This window comes from Protopterus annectens, chromosome 5.part0 (assembly GCF_019279795.1).
Source record: "Protopterus annectens isolate FY-2018-M chromosome 5.part0, PAN1.0, whole genome shotgun sequence".
Classification (NCBI taxonomy): Eukaryota; Metazoa; Chordata; order Ceratodontiformes; family Protopteridae; genus Protopterus; species Protopterus annectens.
The window spans coordinates 247,895,527-247,913,637 of NC_056735.1; positions in this window are offsets into that span (position 1 = coordinate 247,895,527).

An 18,111-nucleotide genomic window follows, 5' to 3' on the forward strand; every position below is an offset into this window, starting at 1 on the left:
GTTGCTCTGTGTTACAAAACATTAATTCTAATTCACCCAAAAACAATGTTGTTAGTATTCCAGTACCTTCTAACTGCAGCGATATTATACTTGAGGGCCTCACCACTTTGTTTCATGCAGAAGTGGGAATGTTGCGAATTGAATGACAGATGTGGTGGACCCGGGCTGTGCAATAGTCTGTAAATTACGAAAAACTGGCCTGTGACTGTCCTATTCTCAAAACAATCATTTCACTGTGCGTTGAGTCAAACAGAATTAATTCAGGAAGTTTTATAAAACATCAGTACTCGGCGGCTTTTACAAATATAGCTGTATTAATCACTATTATAAATAAGTCAGACTTCATGCTACGTTTTCAAAAGTCTTATCTATTACATTTACCTTTATATATATATGTTCCGGTCCGGACTCAAATGAAAAAAAAAAAAAGTAGGTATGAATGTGTGTGTGTGTGTGTGTGTGTGTGTGTGTGTGTGTGTGTGTGTGTGTGTGTGTGTGTGTGTGTGTGTGTGTAAGTTGAAATAACCAGTAATAAAAGAAGTGAACATGAGAGCGTAGAAAGAAAGTACCACAGTCTTACCTAAAGCTTCCTCCTCGGGGACACAATGTGGAGCACAGTGTGCTAATAAAATATCTCTATTCAGAATAAGCACAGATGTAATAATTTTTTGGCGATATTGTACTTGTAAGGACTCCCCTTGTGAAAGCATTGTTTTCTTTTTTACATTTTGTTGTACGTTCAGAGGGAATGCATATTCATAAATGACATATCACGGGGGTGGGTTTTGGGCGGGGCTTGCTACTGCGCATCTGGTGAGGCCCTCAAGTACAATATCGCCGAAACTGCCCCAAACTGTGTGTCAAAGAAAATAAAAGCAACTTATTTTAACCAACACAGTTCTGTAACATAAGATACAGAAAGGACTAACTTAGTTAATTTATATTACTCTGAACCATATTTCTTTTATTACTATCCAGTCACATAAAGGAAAGTGTGTATATTCTTCTAAAAAGCAGCAAAAGAATTTATCAGCTCTGTTTAAGCTGACTTGTCTTCTTTCTAGAAATTTATTGTACTCAAGCTATGGAAGGAGATTTCTGCCTTATCATCTGGACTTTGTTCTTTTGATTGTGAAGTCCTATTATAAACAAAATATTATACAGTAGTTGCAAACCTAATAAATAGTTTCTCTGTGTTCAAAACCAGTAAGCATACATACATAATTTATAAAGATTAAATACATCTAAACAAGCTATGCTTACATAAATTATACTATAAATATGAATGATTTGTTTAGACTCTCTCAATTCAGTAGCAAGTTCAATCTTGTTCATTTATTACAGTTATGTAAGTATAAATCATTCTCTTAGTGGCCTTGAATAATGTAGTGTATACAGCACAACACCTGCTCTGTGTCCAGATGCAAATGATGTTCATCTCACTGTTAACATGTTTCAAAGTCAGCTGTGTTTGTTATTACCAAAATGTTGTAGAAACAAGCAGAAATAATGACAGATGTTGCCTTATGTCAACTTTGCTGCCAGTCCAAATATGTAGAATTGTAGAACTATTTTTTTCTAAGCTGACACTATGGTTATTATTATGAACAGTTGATTGTGTTTTATAAAACTGAGTCAATATCTAATAACGTTAAAATAGAATCCCCAGAAAATAAGTTAGCAACTTTTACTTCTGGGGTATAATGCATCCTGTACTGAAGTCAAAGTCCTTAAATACAGTGAAGGATAGCTATGGCCCACACTGCCTGTCTTATGCACAATGTTCCTTAACAGTTCTAAACTGGATATGTAACACCAACATATTTGCAGAAATGAATAAAATAAGAAAGAAAAATCCACTGTTGTTGAGATAAAGACAAATTACCTGTATTTGATCAGTGGCTTGGAAGTGTATAAGAATGAAGAGGATTAGCTTGCTTATCTCTCTTTGTCAGGTGGCATACAGAACATTCTTTCTGGCAATCCCTGTCTGGTGAATTCTCAAGGTAGATGAGGAATCATGAGGGGTGTTGTCTGGAAGAGGAGACAGGGACATTGATTACATCACACAGCTGCATGAATGTTCAACACAATGGCCCACTGCTTGCTTAGCCTCCCGAAAGCGATGTGTTTATACAGTAGGCTGGTAGGACTTATAACAAAATCAAGACTCCTACCATGTGGATGCAAGTTCTCAGTCCTATTACTTTTGACTTTTGCCCCAGAGGGTGATGGACCATAGTGGTCTCACCCAAGGAATGAATGAGTTCACTGGGAGACCAGAAGGAATAGGGAACTAAACTATAAAAAAGTGAAAAGAGTTATTTGCAAATAATGACTTGGAATATATTGAATTTGGCAGTGGTATGCCTTTAGTTTTTTTTTTTTTTTTTTGTTTAACTTTGGTGCCACGATATAAATAAAGCAAATTATAATTAATGGTTAAGTAACTGTTCTAATACACTGAAGTATTTTGCACATTTAACGTATAGATTGTGTTAGTAGTCTGATTATGTATGTACATGTACAGCCAGCAAGTATCTAGTTTTAAGGATGCAGGTAGGAACAACCTTCTCAAAGTTCTTCTACTTATTTCACCTTGATAGACTTCACAGAAAAAATAAATCAGGCCAAAAGAAGGAGGGATGCATACTAAGATAGTACTGCTTTTACCATAATATAACAAGGTAACATACATAATCACCATAGGATTCCATGCACAACATTTGAAATATAAGTGAATATATGGTTTCATGAGCAGAGAATAAACATTCTTAGCTTGTGCACTCATCAAACACTAAGCATGTATTAAATCAGTCTAAATGGAAGAAGAGCAGTTTATTTCTTGGAATAATTTGAAAAAACTGGGTTGTTTGGCACTCCCAAGCAAAATAATGAGGTTTGGGAACAAATCAATTTGTCCAGAGGCACTTTAAGTTGTTCGTTTGTTAGGGGAAGGGTAGGTAAAGGGTGTGTAAAGGTTTGGGGGGAGGTTGGAGTTGAATGGGAAGTGGAAGAGTTTAGTAGAGTAGTGGTCAAGGAAGGGTTAAGATTAGATGGACGAGTACTGGAGAGGAAGCGAGGCAAGTGAGGACCTATGGCGGTTTTATGTGAGAGTAGCTGAGTTGGAAGATCACATTTAGATGTGAACTTGTTGTTGCAAGTGTCATTTCCAACAACCATTAGGTACTTCAGTGGACAGGTAGGCCTCAGGTTAATAGTAGTAAGAATGGATGCATGGAAGAGATGGGTATTAGTTGTGTAAATTATTTTTTTTTGATGCAGGGTTTCATGTTTTTTGATAGCCATGTTTTATTGCGTGGATGAAGGGTTTCATGTTCTTGGTTGGGGAAGGGATTTGAGATAACTTCATTTGGTGGTGCTAGGAGATTTGGTGAGGTGTGAGTGTTACTGGTCTTGATAGCTTTTCTGGTTGGCTTTTTTTCATCGTCACTTTTTGGATTTATTGTTTTCATCATCACTTCCTCTGACTGGGTTTTTGCTGGCTCATAGGTCATTTTTCTTGTTGCTTTAGAGTTGTTCATTGGTTAATTAGCAGTAGTTTTCATTGAGGTGACTTTCCCCTGTTATCGTTCATTGGTGGCACTATTGTAATGAATCAGGGTTTCTCTGCTAGAGGATGTTAAGGTTGCAGCATAGTGGCATAGTTTTGAGGCAATTTTCCCTGTTAGTATTCTTTGATGGTGCTGCTGTAGTGAATCACATTTCGCTACAGCTGGGATGAGACATGAGTAACAGTTAGTATGTTTTGTGGGCTGTGAAGCACCCACAAATAGCAGTTGCTTACCATGTATGTGTGGTGCTGCATTAACCACCATGGGAGGGGGGTGAGGCTGACATTGTATTACGGACATGCGGTCTGGGTTTTCAGTCCGTGTTCATCCTGGGCTAGTAAGGACTGCTATAAAAAAAAAAAAAAAAAGGGAGATGGCAAATAATAAAGAGGGGAGTGAAAAATCATTGGTGGAGAGCCTCCTGTATGAGCTGCATATGGACAGGGAGTCATAACTCTCAATATTCAGTTCTTTAAAACCTATGACATTAGCTAAGATTCATGTAGTCTTTGAAACCTACAGAGTTTTTAACTGTTCTGTTTGAAGCTATAGAAACATGTTAAAGTGATACAGCAGTGCAATAAGTTTAATGTCTAGCCCATTAGTATAATACATATATTTTTTCTAAGTTGTTAAGATGTTTTATTCCACTTGGCAGATGGCTGGAACATGCAGTTTTAGACAGAGATGGGTGGCGATTGTATTGCAAGCAGAAAAGCTATTTTGAGAGTTGCCACTGAGTGAGTCTTCTGCAGCAGAGGAACCTGGTGTATCCAGGAGGAAGAAGTGAGGGCAGGTGCCAAAAAGCAGGTCAGTGGCACTCAGGAAGCAGGCACAGAAGTTGGCAGATAGGCCCAAATTAGGCATTCCAGGTCATGGAGCTGCTCATAATGAAGCTGCAGGTAATGATACTTTGCTGGGAGTTCAGGGAGACATATCTGATTTTGTGCAGTTTAGGACTAGGTTGGGGTAGGTGAAGATGGGGAGCCAATGCAGCAGTCTGGTGAGATTGCAGGTGTGGTAGTGGATCAGAGGATGTTTAGGGAGATGAGACAGGTCCAGAGACATGCACTTAGTGGGGAAGGTAGCTGAGGGTCATCGTTAGGGAGTTTGGGGTCAAGCTTAGATGGGGATGAGTCAGAATAGTAAGATATAAGTTCTGAGTTTGGGGTGCGATTAGCTAGCTACTCAGGCCTTGGTTCAGGCAAAAGGGTCAGTCTTTCTGATGCCGCACATACCATCATCGATTATAGAAAAGATATGGAAGGGTGAGTACATAGATATCTTTGAATTAATTGATGCAGAGGGGGTGCAACAATTGTTGGAATCAGAGATGGTAAATAGCAAAGACCTCCTAGTGGCTTTAGTGGCACTGGGGTGGAAGAGAGTGGGCAAAATTCAGGCAAGGACAAGGGAGAATTGGTTGTTAGGATTCATGTACTACATGGCAATTTGGTTGAAAAAGGATAACTACATGACATTACCACTCTTGGCTTATTTTTTCACTATTCATGAAGCACAAAGATTGCAAGTAGGGAACGCTTGGTTTTGGTATGATAAGCGGTTCTGCAAGTGGAAAGCAGTGGATCAGTCACTGCGTTGAGAAGTTAGTCACCCAGACATTTGACTAGCCACCAAGATGGATAACCCAGAACTCTGTGGCCCCTAACAGATGAGGTAAGCTGGGAGGTGAGGTGGTTGGAGTGTGCTGGGCCTTTAATGTGGGATGCTGTTCATGGCCAGCATGCAGGTTCTACCACACTTGTTCATATTGTGTGGATGTACATTCAACAGTTCAGTGTTGTCTCCAGGAATTGAATTTTGTCAATTGGGTCTCATTTCTGAATGATGTGGGGACATTATCTCCTTCATCCCAGGGATTTCAAGTGTTTTGTGGATGAGGTAATTTTCGACGATAGAGGGGAGAAGTGTCTTTTTGTGGGCACAGAGGAAGACCAGCAGTCTCATTTACTGGTTAAAGTTCAGGCATTGAGACACATGCCTGCACTCAGCCAAGGATACTCATAAGGCCTTTTACAACTATGTATGTAGCTTAAAAGGTAGGATCCAAGCATGTACCAGAATAGTGACTAACTGTATCACACACACTGATCCTGCAGAGATAGCAAACCTGCTAGTGGATAGATTTGGCAAAAACTTCGCTCCCATATCACCAAAAACTTCACTCCCTTATCAACTCAAACTTATCACAAATCTTGCCTCCAACTTCCCCCGCACCCTACATATCCAAAGAGCAGGTCATTAAAGCCTTGTCTAAGGCAAAAAGCACAGCAGCATCCCAGGATATCTTCTAAACAAACTAAAACATGACCTAGCATCACCATTAAGTACCCTATTCGATCACAGCCTAACCAGTGGCTTTGATCCTGTGGAATGGAGAACAGCAACAGTTATTCCCCTCCACAAAGGTGGATTAGCAACAGACCCAGGGAATAACAGACCCATAAGTCTGACCAGCTTCATCTTTAAAGCCATGGAATGTATCATCATGGACCTCATGAATTAAGACATAGGCAACATCAAAACCCTCGATCTGACCCAGTTCGGCTTCATCAAGAGAAGATCCTGCTTGTTACACCTTGTGGATTTCTTCAGAAATGTAGCCAGAGCCATTGACAAGGGCAAATTTGTGCACACTGCATACCTCGACTTGGCAAAGGCCTTTGGCACAATCCCACATTCAGGCATTACTGATAAACTTAGCAAACTGAAAGTAAACCCCTTTGCTGTAAGATGGGTTGCCAACTGGCTCACAAACCGGTCAGACACTATCAAAGTGGGTGATTCCACATTAACCAGCAGACCTGTCACCAGTGGGGTGCCACAAGGGTCAGTGCTGGGCCCCCTACTGTTTGGTATATACTTCTCAGAAGTTCAGGACAAAACTAAGGAGTGTGACTGACCATGTTTGCAGACGACTGCAAAGTGCATGCAATTATTGAATTCCCAAATGATGTCAGTATACTTCAGGTGGGTCTTATACAGACCAACAACTGATGTCTTAGTCATGGTCTCAAACTGAATGCGAAGAACTGCATCATCATTCCCTTTGGTAAAAACAATGTCCCTTCACACTATCAAGTTAATAATATCCTATGTATTTATGAAGTGGTAAGAGATCTGGGATCACAAGTAGACTGTGACCTTAACTTTGAACACTATGTGTCTACTGTACTAAGGCAGGCTTTCTAGGTGGCACACTTGATTAACAAAGGAGGTAATACCCCCTCTATATTCGTCACTAATCAGACCCATAATTGAGTATAGTATAATGCCTCTTTCAGCATGTGCCATACAAAGCACTTGCAGCAGTTGGAGAGACCTCAGAGGTTTCTACCTAATAAGATCAAGGGAATCCAGCACATGCCTTACACAGACAAACTAAAGTCTCTGTCACTATACTCGGTATTGCATAGACTTCTTACGGGAAACTTATGCCTGGCTTACAGAGCAATCTGTGACCCAAACCTAATGAATTTGCTGCACATCCAGGACTAGAGATTCCCATTCTAGGGACCAAAATATGGCCTGCTACTTGAATAGGATGTGTTTTAGGGACATATTTATCTCCCAGTGACTGCAGTGTTTTTGGAATAGGCTGCCATTTCATGTTATGCAGAGCACCTGTATGACACTGTTCAAATGAAACCTGAACAATTGGATGGGGCACCATAAATTCTTACCAGGGATAGCACCCACATCCCTCCTGGACATTGGCAGTCATTAATAAATACAATCCTGGGTATCTATGGTATTACATTGTGATGAAATGGCTACACTTGAAATGACCTCCTGGTGAATAGCCTAGTAACCTCCTATGATCCTATGGTCCTATAATCCTATGCTTCATCAATTTCCTGATTTGGCAGCTGCAGAGGCATTACTTAGGAGAGTCCTCATTAGGTTTTCTATTAAGTCAGGGGTTAAAGGGGAATGCACAGTCTGTAAGTATTTATATTTGTTGCAGGGTAGGAGTACATTTTGTAAGGTTTTATGGACAAGGAATGACAAAAGGGCAGGTTACTGGGCCCATGTAATCATCTTCCCTTTGTCATTTTTAAGGTGTCACTGTTGGGTTTGGTTCCTAAGATGTCACCTGGTGAGTTTTGGCTGATTCACAACTTTTCCTGTCCAGAAGGGAGCTAATTTAATGATTTTATTCCTGTAGAGCACAGTAAGGTTAACTATGATTCATTGGATGACACTGTAGAAGTCATTAGGGAGTTTACAGATCCATGGTTGGTAAAGGTAGATATTAAATCTGCATGTGCCCTTCACTACTGGTATGGGATGAAGAGTGGCCTTTGCTGGGCATGATGGATGAAAACAAATTTTATTTTCACAAGGCCATGCCAATGGGGTGTGGTGAATGTTGTCATTATGCTCACATTTAGTTTCAAGCAAGGCACTTCAACAAACACTTCTTGGATTACCGCTGTCACAAGAATGTTATGAATAGAGTATAGATATAGTGACCTTAACTTTTTTATCATTAAATTCCAGCCTGTAAACTCATGCACCCTTAAAAAAGTTCAGCAAACAGATATTTGGCCAATAAGAAGAGTCACCTTGGGTGATATTAGGGTATATAACAATGGAAAGCCATGGGCAAGTTGTGTAGTGTTTGGATATATGTTATAATTTAGTTTTATGGTTGTGCATAGTAATATAATATATTTTTCCAGCTAAAGTATTAGGAATCCCAACGAATCCTACGCACTCAAGAGACTTGAACCTCAGCACTGAAATAAATAGGACATGCTGGAGGGACAGATTCATAACCCAGAGGCTCCCTTCACTCTGGAATAAAATCCCAGTCCAGGTTAGGCAGAGTCCCTCATTGACTTTCTTCAAGAGGAATCTTGATGAGTGGATGGGAGATCGTAGGTTTACCCCGGGTATCACTTCTGTGTCACTGTTAGACAGAGGCACAGTATACTAACCTCAAAAAAGGGCATAGCAAAATAAATTTAAAATGGGTGGCGAAAGCCAAACACATTCTGGCTAGGCTTTATAAATGCCCTAGGGCAAATAGCCTAGTATGAACCTATGAACCTATGAACCTATGAATGCTAAGAGTCTACTACTGTTAACAATTAGGTGTAAAAATCAAATCAAAACTTCATCAAAATCTACTAATAAAACTGGAGATGGACTTAAAACATTTTGAGCACATTGCATTAAAGTACTACAATTAGGAGATGACCTGTATCAAACCTATCTCCCCACCATTCTACCTTTCAAGAATCTAGCTTCATGAGCCATTGAGAACTGCCAGACAAGGTAGCATCCACCACTCAAATTTTAGTATGGATTTTTTGCTTCTGAGTCTACTGGTGATTGGGTGATTTCAAAGCATAGGACAGCATTGTAACCAAAGGTTTGTTTAGGGAAGTGTGAATATCAATAGATCATGTCATTTCATTAAAATGTGCTGTCATGCATACGCCCAAAGTGGTAATGAAAACACATATAGTCATCATGTGTAGCCCAGGTGCTTTTCTTAAGATGTTAGAAACAGCAGTTTCTACATCTCTTACATCTTTGGATGTAATTGAGACTGTCAATCTTTCAGTGTCAGAGTCTTCAACTTCAGGAAGACTTATAGATTATAAAAAATTAGTTATATCAGAAAGGTTCAGAAGATTAGCTTTAGAATGTATCTTTAAATAGAATTCCTAGATGTTAGATTAATAACAGTGAGTTGGACTTAGTCTAACCAGTGGGATAAGAATTTATCTTTATTCTTTCTAGATCCATTCCTGAAGGGATGCACATCATAAATCCATCCTAGACCTTAGACTTTGATCTTTACCTGATTTATTTCTTTGTTCTTAATTTATCAGTCTTTTTCCAATATACCTTTGACTTATCTGTGGTACTAATGTTAATTCCAGTATGAAGTAAAATAAATAAGTAATTTTGGAAATTAGCCCCACAGCTTTTAGGTTTGATAAAGGCATTGACCAATAACAATAGCTATTTGCATCAGGTCTGTATAAAGTTAACAGACCATATCACCACTGCTTTTGGGCTTTGAGGGAATTACATGGCTGCATGCAATATTACTGAAAATGAAGAGCTGCTAGAATAAAAGCAGAAAAAAGCAAGAATATTACGTGTAGCAGAATAAGGTGCAAAAAATGTAAAATCTTGATCACTTGGATGACTGTTGCACCAAATGTGCACTAAGTTTAAATTAATCATATTTTGATTATTAATTTCCTGGACCCTGACATATCTTACACACTCACACACAAGTACACATACTCACACACTAGCATACACCATGTGAATACCATCCCACTATTACTGAATAATACCTGGTGTTCATTGCTGCAGTGCAAGGAAGAAAACTGAAATGAAGCTAGAGAATCATGATTGTGAACATAGACGTTGCACGAAGTATGTGGCAACAAAGTAAGAAAAGCAAATGGCTACAACCAAATGGCCAAAATATCTTGACATTGCTCTTTGAGTGCCCACCCTAGCTTATTCCTTACCAGCATTACAACCTGTTTCTTGGAAGTGATAGCAGAGTTGGGTAGACATAACTCTGGTCGATTAAATTTAAGGAGAAAAGGTGATTAAAATTTCAGTTTAGAATTGGTGCACTGAGTAGCAACAATTTAACCATACTACAGATGTTGATAATACAAAGAAGGAAACTTTCTGATTGTCCCTTAAATAGCAGTTTATGCTGCAGAAAATTCATCAGACTGGCACTGAGTAGAATGCCTCCCTTTGGCATGTACCTAACCAGGCACATCTCCAACAGTTGAAACTCACAGAGGTCCCCCACTAAAAGGATCCATGGTGTAAATAATCTGTCTTATGCAGACAATCTCAAAACTCTAACCTTGTATTCTGTCTCCTACAGGCTGTTGAGGGGAGATCTATGCCTATTATTCAAGGTATTGTCAGACCTCATGCTGATGGACCTCCTGCATATCCACAAAACAAACAGCTCTGGAATTATCCATTCTGAATATTTAACCCTTGTCTGTGACATAAATAGAACCTGCTGGAGAAAGTGAGAGAGATAAAGGGATGAGAGAGATGTTTCCCAGAGGTTACCCTTTCTCTGTAACAGATTCCAAGTGTAACTTGGACAAATGGATGAAAACAGGAAATTCACCCATGGTTTGGCACTTATGCTTCTAATAGACATAGGCAACCTATAACTATTTCATCTCCCAAGCCCATGCTTACACTTACCAATGGAACCAGAACTTGTCAGAGATTTGGGATGCATGGCTAGGCTAAAAAAGGCTCCAGTGGTGCTTAGCCTAGTATATATACATATATATATATATATATATATATATATATATATATATATATATATATATATATATATATATATATATATATATATGTATATATGGGTCTACTTCTTTTGACCTAACTTTCATTTGCCTGACACTCATTTTCCTGACCCCATTTGACTGAAATTTCATTTGCCTGACACTTCATTTGACTGACAAGTATTATTAGCAAGAAAATGGAATATGCCCCCTTCTCCACTGCAGTGTGACCCTGGAGTTAGAATATATAGTTGGGGGGGGTGTGAGGGGCACAGCCCCCCACTTCATTTCATATGATATTGTTAACTTTTGATGTAATATTGCTTAGTAACAGAAAAGTAAGTGGGGGGCTTCACCCCCCACACCCCCCCTAACTATATATTCTAACTCCAGGGTCGCACTGCAGTGGGGAAGGGGGCATATTCCATTTTCTTGCTAATAATACTTGTCAGGCAAATGAAGTGTCAGGCAAATGAGTGTCAGGCAAATGAGTGTCAGGCAAATGAAAGTTAGGTCAAAAGAAGTAGACCCATATATATATATATATATATATATATATATAGAGAGAGAGAGAGAGAGAGAGAGAGAGATACCTAAATCAGAATAGTTTCACTACTCAAAAATGATCCAAGTTATATTGCAATGAATCAATAGACTGACAAACATTTAAAAACACACATAGTAATCCAATATAATAAGCCCATGATGTAGCAAAACCCTTTGCATGCAAGGATGCTGAATCCCACCATAGAGAATAGTTTTGAAAAGCAGCCACCGAGATGCACATTGACAACAGAAGAGCAAGGATTCACATTAAATTTTCTTCCATGAAGGGATATTTTTAATGCACGGGTAGGTTTTTACCTTCTCATTTGCTTTGTTCCTGTAAAGAGTACTTTATGTGTAAAATCTTTTATTTTAATCATGTAATAATGCTACAGATGAGTATCTGGTTTGCCTTAGACCTCATCAGTTGACTGTTCCATAATTTAATCTTGTGAGGATTTTAGGATTTTAATCCAATATATTGGTTAGAAGATACGGCTGAAACAACTGATGATCTGCTTTTTTTATAGACAATAATGTGGGGAAATGATCCTCTTGCACAATGATTTTGTTCCACCCCAACATGTTAGTAGGCTCAGCTTGATAAGTGTGCAGAGGAATTGCCACAAACTAGCCCATTCCAGCAGGGACTTTGTCTATTTAGGTGTACAGAAAATGAGCAGTCAGGTGAATCTTGAAGAGGAGCCACATTCAGAATATCAGACATTAATAAGTGAATGTGTGGGAATAATAGGGTCATCACCAATTCATCTAATTCATTTTATTTACATAATTTTTAGATAACTAATAAAGAAAGATATGTCTTTCTACAACATAGTCAGTGGATATTGGCTTATAACTTGAACTGAATATTCCTGATACTGTTGAACTAAGCAGCCATCTAAATGGAAAACATTTTTTTCCTTTCATCTTCTCTAGAATATTCCTTTTGCCAACATAATTCAACAAATTGCTTATGATTTGGTAAGATGGCTGATTACCTTCCTGAAAGGGGTCTTAGACATCTGTAGGATCTTCAGAAGCTAATTTGAAATAATTGTAGGTTGCCCTTAAAAGAATTGTCCAGATAAATGATTACGATGCTGCTTTATGTATCCACCCTGAGGCCAGCCAGCTAGAGATTTTTTCCTTACCTTTTAAAATAATTAATTTTTATTTGAAGCACTTGATCTCATGGTGACATGGTAATAGTTACTGACATTTGTATTTCACAGAGCTGGGAGGTCTACAGTGTGTCAAAGCATCTAAGAATGCTGTCTTAGAACCAGACAGGTTAGCACAATGGTTAAGGTATTTGTCTCCTATGCACAAGGTACAACGTTCGATCCTGACCTCTGGCAAATGCTTGTTTGGAGTTTGCATGTTCTCCCTGTGCTTCTGTGGAGGTCTTCCCACTTCCAAAAAAGATTCCATATCAAGCTCACCCATGAAACAAAGAAAAACAAAAAACTGACTGAAAAGAAAGTACAAAGAATTACTCAGAGCACTAGTACTCTGAGATGAGAAGAAGAGGAAATAGATCTAGTTGAAAAAGAATGACAACACCTCAAAACAACATGTGTGAGGAATATAGAACAGGTATGTGGCCAAGCCAGCTATAGAAATAAGGTTCATAAAGAAAGCTGATGGTGGAAATCTGGGAAGTCATCAAAAGACTTGAGCTGTGGTGCTTGCATAAAGTACTGGATCATGCAGTCTGTGTAGTTAGATAAGCAGGGGTTCCATTCTTACTGCAGTCAGCTGTGTGTGAGCTGTTGCTTGACATTACAAAAAGCATTTTGTAAGGGGAGGTTAGCATAATGGTCAAGATATTTGCCTTATAGCCACAAGGTGCAATGTTTGATTCTCACACGGGTCTAATCCATGAACTGATAAACCTATAATGCTTTAATATTAATTTATTGACATTTGATTACCAGGAAAGTCTGACTAGGTAGAAGTCCATTTTCAGGAGATGCCTGAAGAGAATAGCTCCAAATTATTACAAAACATTTTAAGAACAATAATTTCACAATTTTCAAAAATAAAACAAAAACATCTGCAGTTTAAACAATTATAACAAATTGGATATAATATAAAAACATTGGTTAAGCATTAATACAAGGTGTATGATAATCATTTAATATTTAGAGACATTTTAAACAGTTTGTAGAGAAATTAAAGGTGAGTAAGTCTAATACAAAAAGGAATTGCAATATAAAGTGAGGAAAACAGGCTTATGGTATATTTAGAAAGTCGGAGAAAAGTATTAGATAGCAATAAGGAAGTGAAGTGATAAAGGTAAAGTAAGGAGGTATAAGGAATGAAAAGGTACTTTTTTAGGTTTCTGCTTGCTTTGCTGGTCAAAGCCATGGATTTATGCACAGATGTATCAGCCTGAAAAAAAGCATTCATTTTTGATTCTAGAGTAGAGGCATGCAGGTGCTCTCCGCTTGAAGGATGAAATTTGCACATCTCCATGCACTAGGTATAGTCAAGAGTCTAATTATGGTGGCTGCCAAAAGAGCAATTACTAGGCAATGGAAATCAAAGTGCAAACCAACTGATCAAAAATATTGTAATAGAGATAAAACAACTGTATATGGGATCATTAGAAAAGGGTAGGAGCAAATAACAACGAAAAAAAAAATAAATTGTGGGAGCAATACATGCAGATAAGAAACAATGTTTAAAAGAAGGCAGGATTTGAATGAACTATATATTGTTTGACTGACAGTGACTGGATAGATTATTAGTGAGTAATGTTTGCAACTACAATTATGTCAATATGGTTTGCTTTCATTCATATAAATGTATGATTGCCCATGTCATAAGTGATAATTTAGTAAAGATGTTTCTTGTTTCAAAAAAATAATAATCTCTTTAGTTAGTCCAGATACTTAGAAAGGTATCACTGATGATAAGAAGGAAAACAAAAACACATTGACTTCTTGTTAGAAAAATATGTATTTGAATATATGTGAAATGCTAGTTTAAAAACAAAGTAGAATGTAATGCAGTTTATTCTATTAATCATATAACAGAAAGGATAAATTCATGTGTAAATGCAAGTAGTTTTGAAACTGCAGTGTGGCTTGTAGCAAACTGACCTCCGACCCTGGCAGTTGCTTGCTTAGCAAGTTTTAATGTTTATGCTTTTCACAAATGATTATCTGCTGGGTCAGGAAATTAAATATGTGAAATAATGAAATCTTCTGCTCTTTCCTGCTGGGATGATTTGGCCTTGTATATGTGTTACTAAGATAGCATGCAGCTGGTGGGAAAATGTAACAGTGGACAAAGATGTGTATTAGAAGACTGAATCTGCTATTGTATTCGAACTGATGTGAAACCTTGAAGAAGTAACTTTACAGAAAGACATTATGTCTGACCAGGTGGATAGCAAGGCCCTATTGTTACCAGAGGAAAACTTTTTTAAAATATACAGCATCAGCAGTTTTTATGAATAGAGGACTGTAAGCTAAAGTGATGTAGATGCCCTGTGACATACCACGTCAGTAAGGTGGGCACAGCTTGAATGTTAAGACTATAAAATTGTATGCTTCCTGTTTTCATGTCAGACAAAATTCTTTACTTGTACGTTTTTTGCCTCCTGGTGTACACTAGTAAACTTTTGAACCTGAACCTCCCATGTATTGAATTCTTGATTTTATTTAACAGTTTGGTCCTGCTTAGCCGGAATTCCCTCGGACAGCTGCAGATCAGAGTCTACCGGTGGTCGAATACTGCACAGGAGAAGTTACCAAAATGGTTCTTCTTGGGTGAAAAGACCTCCGACTGAATTGTCGTTTAAAGAGGCTGGCCACTTTCTGATCTGTGGCTGAAGAGCGGATACTGGACGACTCAATACCGGAGGCTCAGGTAGGAAGATTTTACCTTTTTTCTGTTTTAGATCAGGGACTAGGTTACAGTAAATATTGTTGTCAAGATTTGTTATGCAGCTCAGGGACAAAAGGAATTACTGTATATTTGGTCATAGATCAGGGTAACAGAATAAGGTAGGCAGTTATTCTAGATAAACTGTGAAAAGGAACTGAGAACTTGATATCACGTGATAAGGAGGGTTATGCAACATTTTCTTTTACCATGGGAAATCAGTGCACTAAAACATTGCGAGATCCGCCCCTAACCGAAGACGCAAAATACATGCAATCACAACATTCCGATAACGTTAGGTATTATACCTAATGGGTTAACAAATATGAATTTGATGGTAAACTAGATAAAACTTCACTAGTTAAACTCCTTAAGCAAGTTAAATCTGATGCGGGAGGTCAGGCAAAAAAGCAACGCCAATTAGGTGTTCCTCAGGCACACAGGTGGATTGAGGAAGCAAATCGTAGAGAACAGAAGATTAAAAATTCGAAAACATTATTTTTAGACAAAGAAGATAATAACTTAGTAATAGCAACAGCTCCTCCTCCTCCTCCCTTGCCCCCTCCTTTACCCTTTTCAGGATATGAAGCGAGTGGACAAGCTGGTCCGCCTCCGCGTTATCCTGAAGTCTCAGCAAGACCACAACAATTTGTTAGAGATCCTTTTGAAACTAGGTCCTGGACACGTAAAATACATAGGGACACAGAATCATATCAAATAGAAAGAAAACTACAGGATGAGAGTGAGGAAGAAATATGCCCACTTATAGAGGTCCCAAATCCTCAGGCAGGACAGGAAGGGCAGGACCCAACACTCTTGGTATATAGACCATGGACACCGGAGGATATCCGGAAAGCTACTGAGGGAATCCCCCATCCGAAAGTTAATTTTACGAAATTTTTAGAAGATTTACAAGGCATGAGGTTGAGTTACCACTTGAATGGGGAAGAAGTAGAAAAAGTAGTAAGACAAATTATAGGTCCAGATTGGCACATGATTTGTGGCACCTGGAATCCTCGTAATGCGCAGCTCAAACCACTCCCACATAGTGACGCAGAATTAGACAACAGAGTGAAAGGTCTTACAGACCGAATCTCTGAGAAATGGAAACCTAGAGCAGACTGGACTTGCATTAATCAATGCATACAACAGGAAAATGAGACAGTAGATGGATACTATGCTAGATTATTGGAATGTTTTAATAATCATAGTGGTATGACGGTTCCTGAAAACCAAACGAATGATTCCCCGTATGAACAACAATTAAAAAATGCATTTCTAAAAGGTTGCATTGCACCTATTAGTAGATTCATTATGAAGCATATGATAGACCATCGAACAGGTAGGCTACAAGCCTTACTTGAATATGCTAGACATGCTGAAAGACATTTTAATAGCAAAAAGAAAAAGAAAGTGCAAGTCTTCACTGCTGAAGACGGAGCTGAAGTATTTGTGTTGCAGTCAGGTAAAAAGGGCAAGAAGAATACCCAGGGAAATAAACAGTCAGACAAATGATCAGAAGATTTTGAAGAGAGGAAAAACAGAGGTGAATGCTTCAAGTGCAGGAAAAAGGGACATCTAGCAAGGGATTGTAAGCAGAACAAAAAGGTAATTACAGAAGATAAGGGAGATGAGGACTGACTATATGATAGTGAAGATACATCATGTGAAAGTCAGAAATCATCAGGAGAAGTTAATGAACAGAAAACAAATATAAATGTGATAGAAGGAATAGAGGAAGTGCAAGTAGATATGGAAGATGAAGAAAGTGAAATTTTGGATTTAGCATTATTGAGCCTATTGCTCTACTTAGCAGATACGAAACCGGAAGTTACACTTCTGGTGGAGGGAAGGGAAGTCAAATTCCTGTGTGACTCAGGAGCGTCACGGACCCTGATACACCCCTCCAAGTTACCAGAACATTCCGAATCACCTGATTATATACTGGTAAAAGACGCAAACGGACAGCTATACAGGGAACCACTTTCGCATGATATAGAAATAACTGACCCTGTTTCAGGTATGACCCAAAGAAGTAAAATTGTTGTTTCTGCAAAATGTCCAGTGAACCTATTGGGCAGGGACCTTATGCAGATATTTGGCATAGCAGTAGTTCCAACTGTACAAGGTATGGAGGCACAGAGACAAATGTATACTTTTGTAGTGCGATCGGAAGTTGAAACTTTTTACTGGTACAGCCAGGACCTAGTCACGACTGCTCCAGGGGCAGTAACCAAGGAACTGATGAATGTAGCCATCAGTAAAGCCACCTCCTTCAACACTGATCGGCAGCATTTGTTACACTGTACTCTATACTACTGTACTACGCCAGGACCTGATAGGGAGTATGAGCAAGAATTGTTCAGAAATCGGGCAACTAGATTGGTTTTACGTACTTTGTACTGGGATACTGAGGGGAACAGTGTAGTAAGCTGTTCATTACCTCAAGAATTTCTTGCATTATATAGATCAAATCAATTACCACATGTCAGCTTGACAAAGAACAAAAATGTAAAATGGGCAGACTTAGGAGAAAAGGTGACAAGATGGGAGAAACAGACTGACTTAGAACTGTCAGAACAAGGGATACAGAAACAAAGACTGAATTGGTTGACACAGACACATCCAGCTGTTCACTTGCAATCTAGCAAGGACAGCTGATTAGCATTTTTATTAGAAGAAGAAGAAAAAGCCTTATGTGAAATTCCAACGACTCTTTGGTCGACAGGCAAGTCAGATGTAGGACTTATTCGAACAGTAGGACC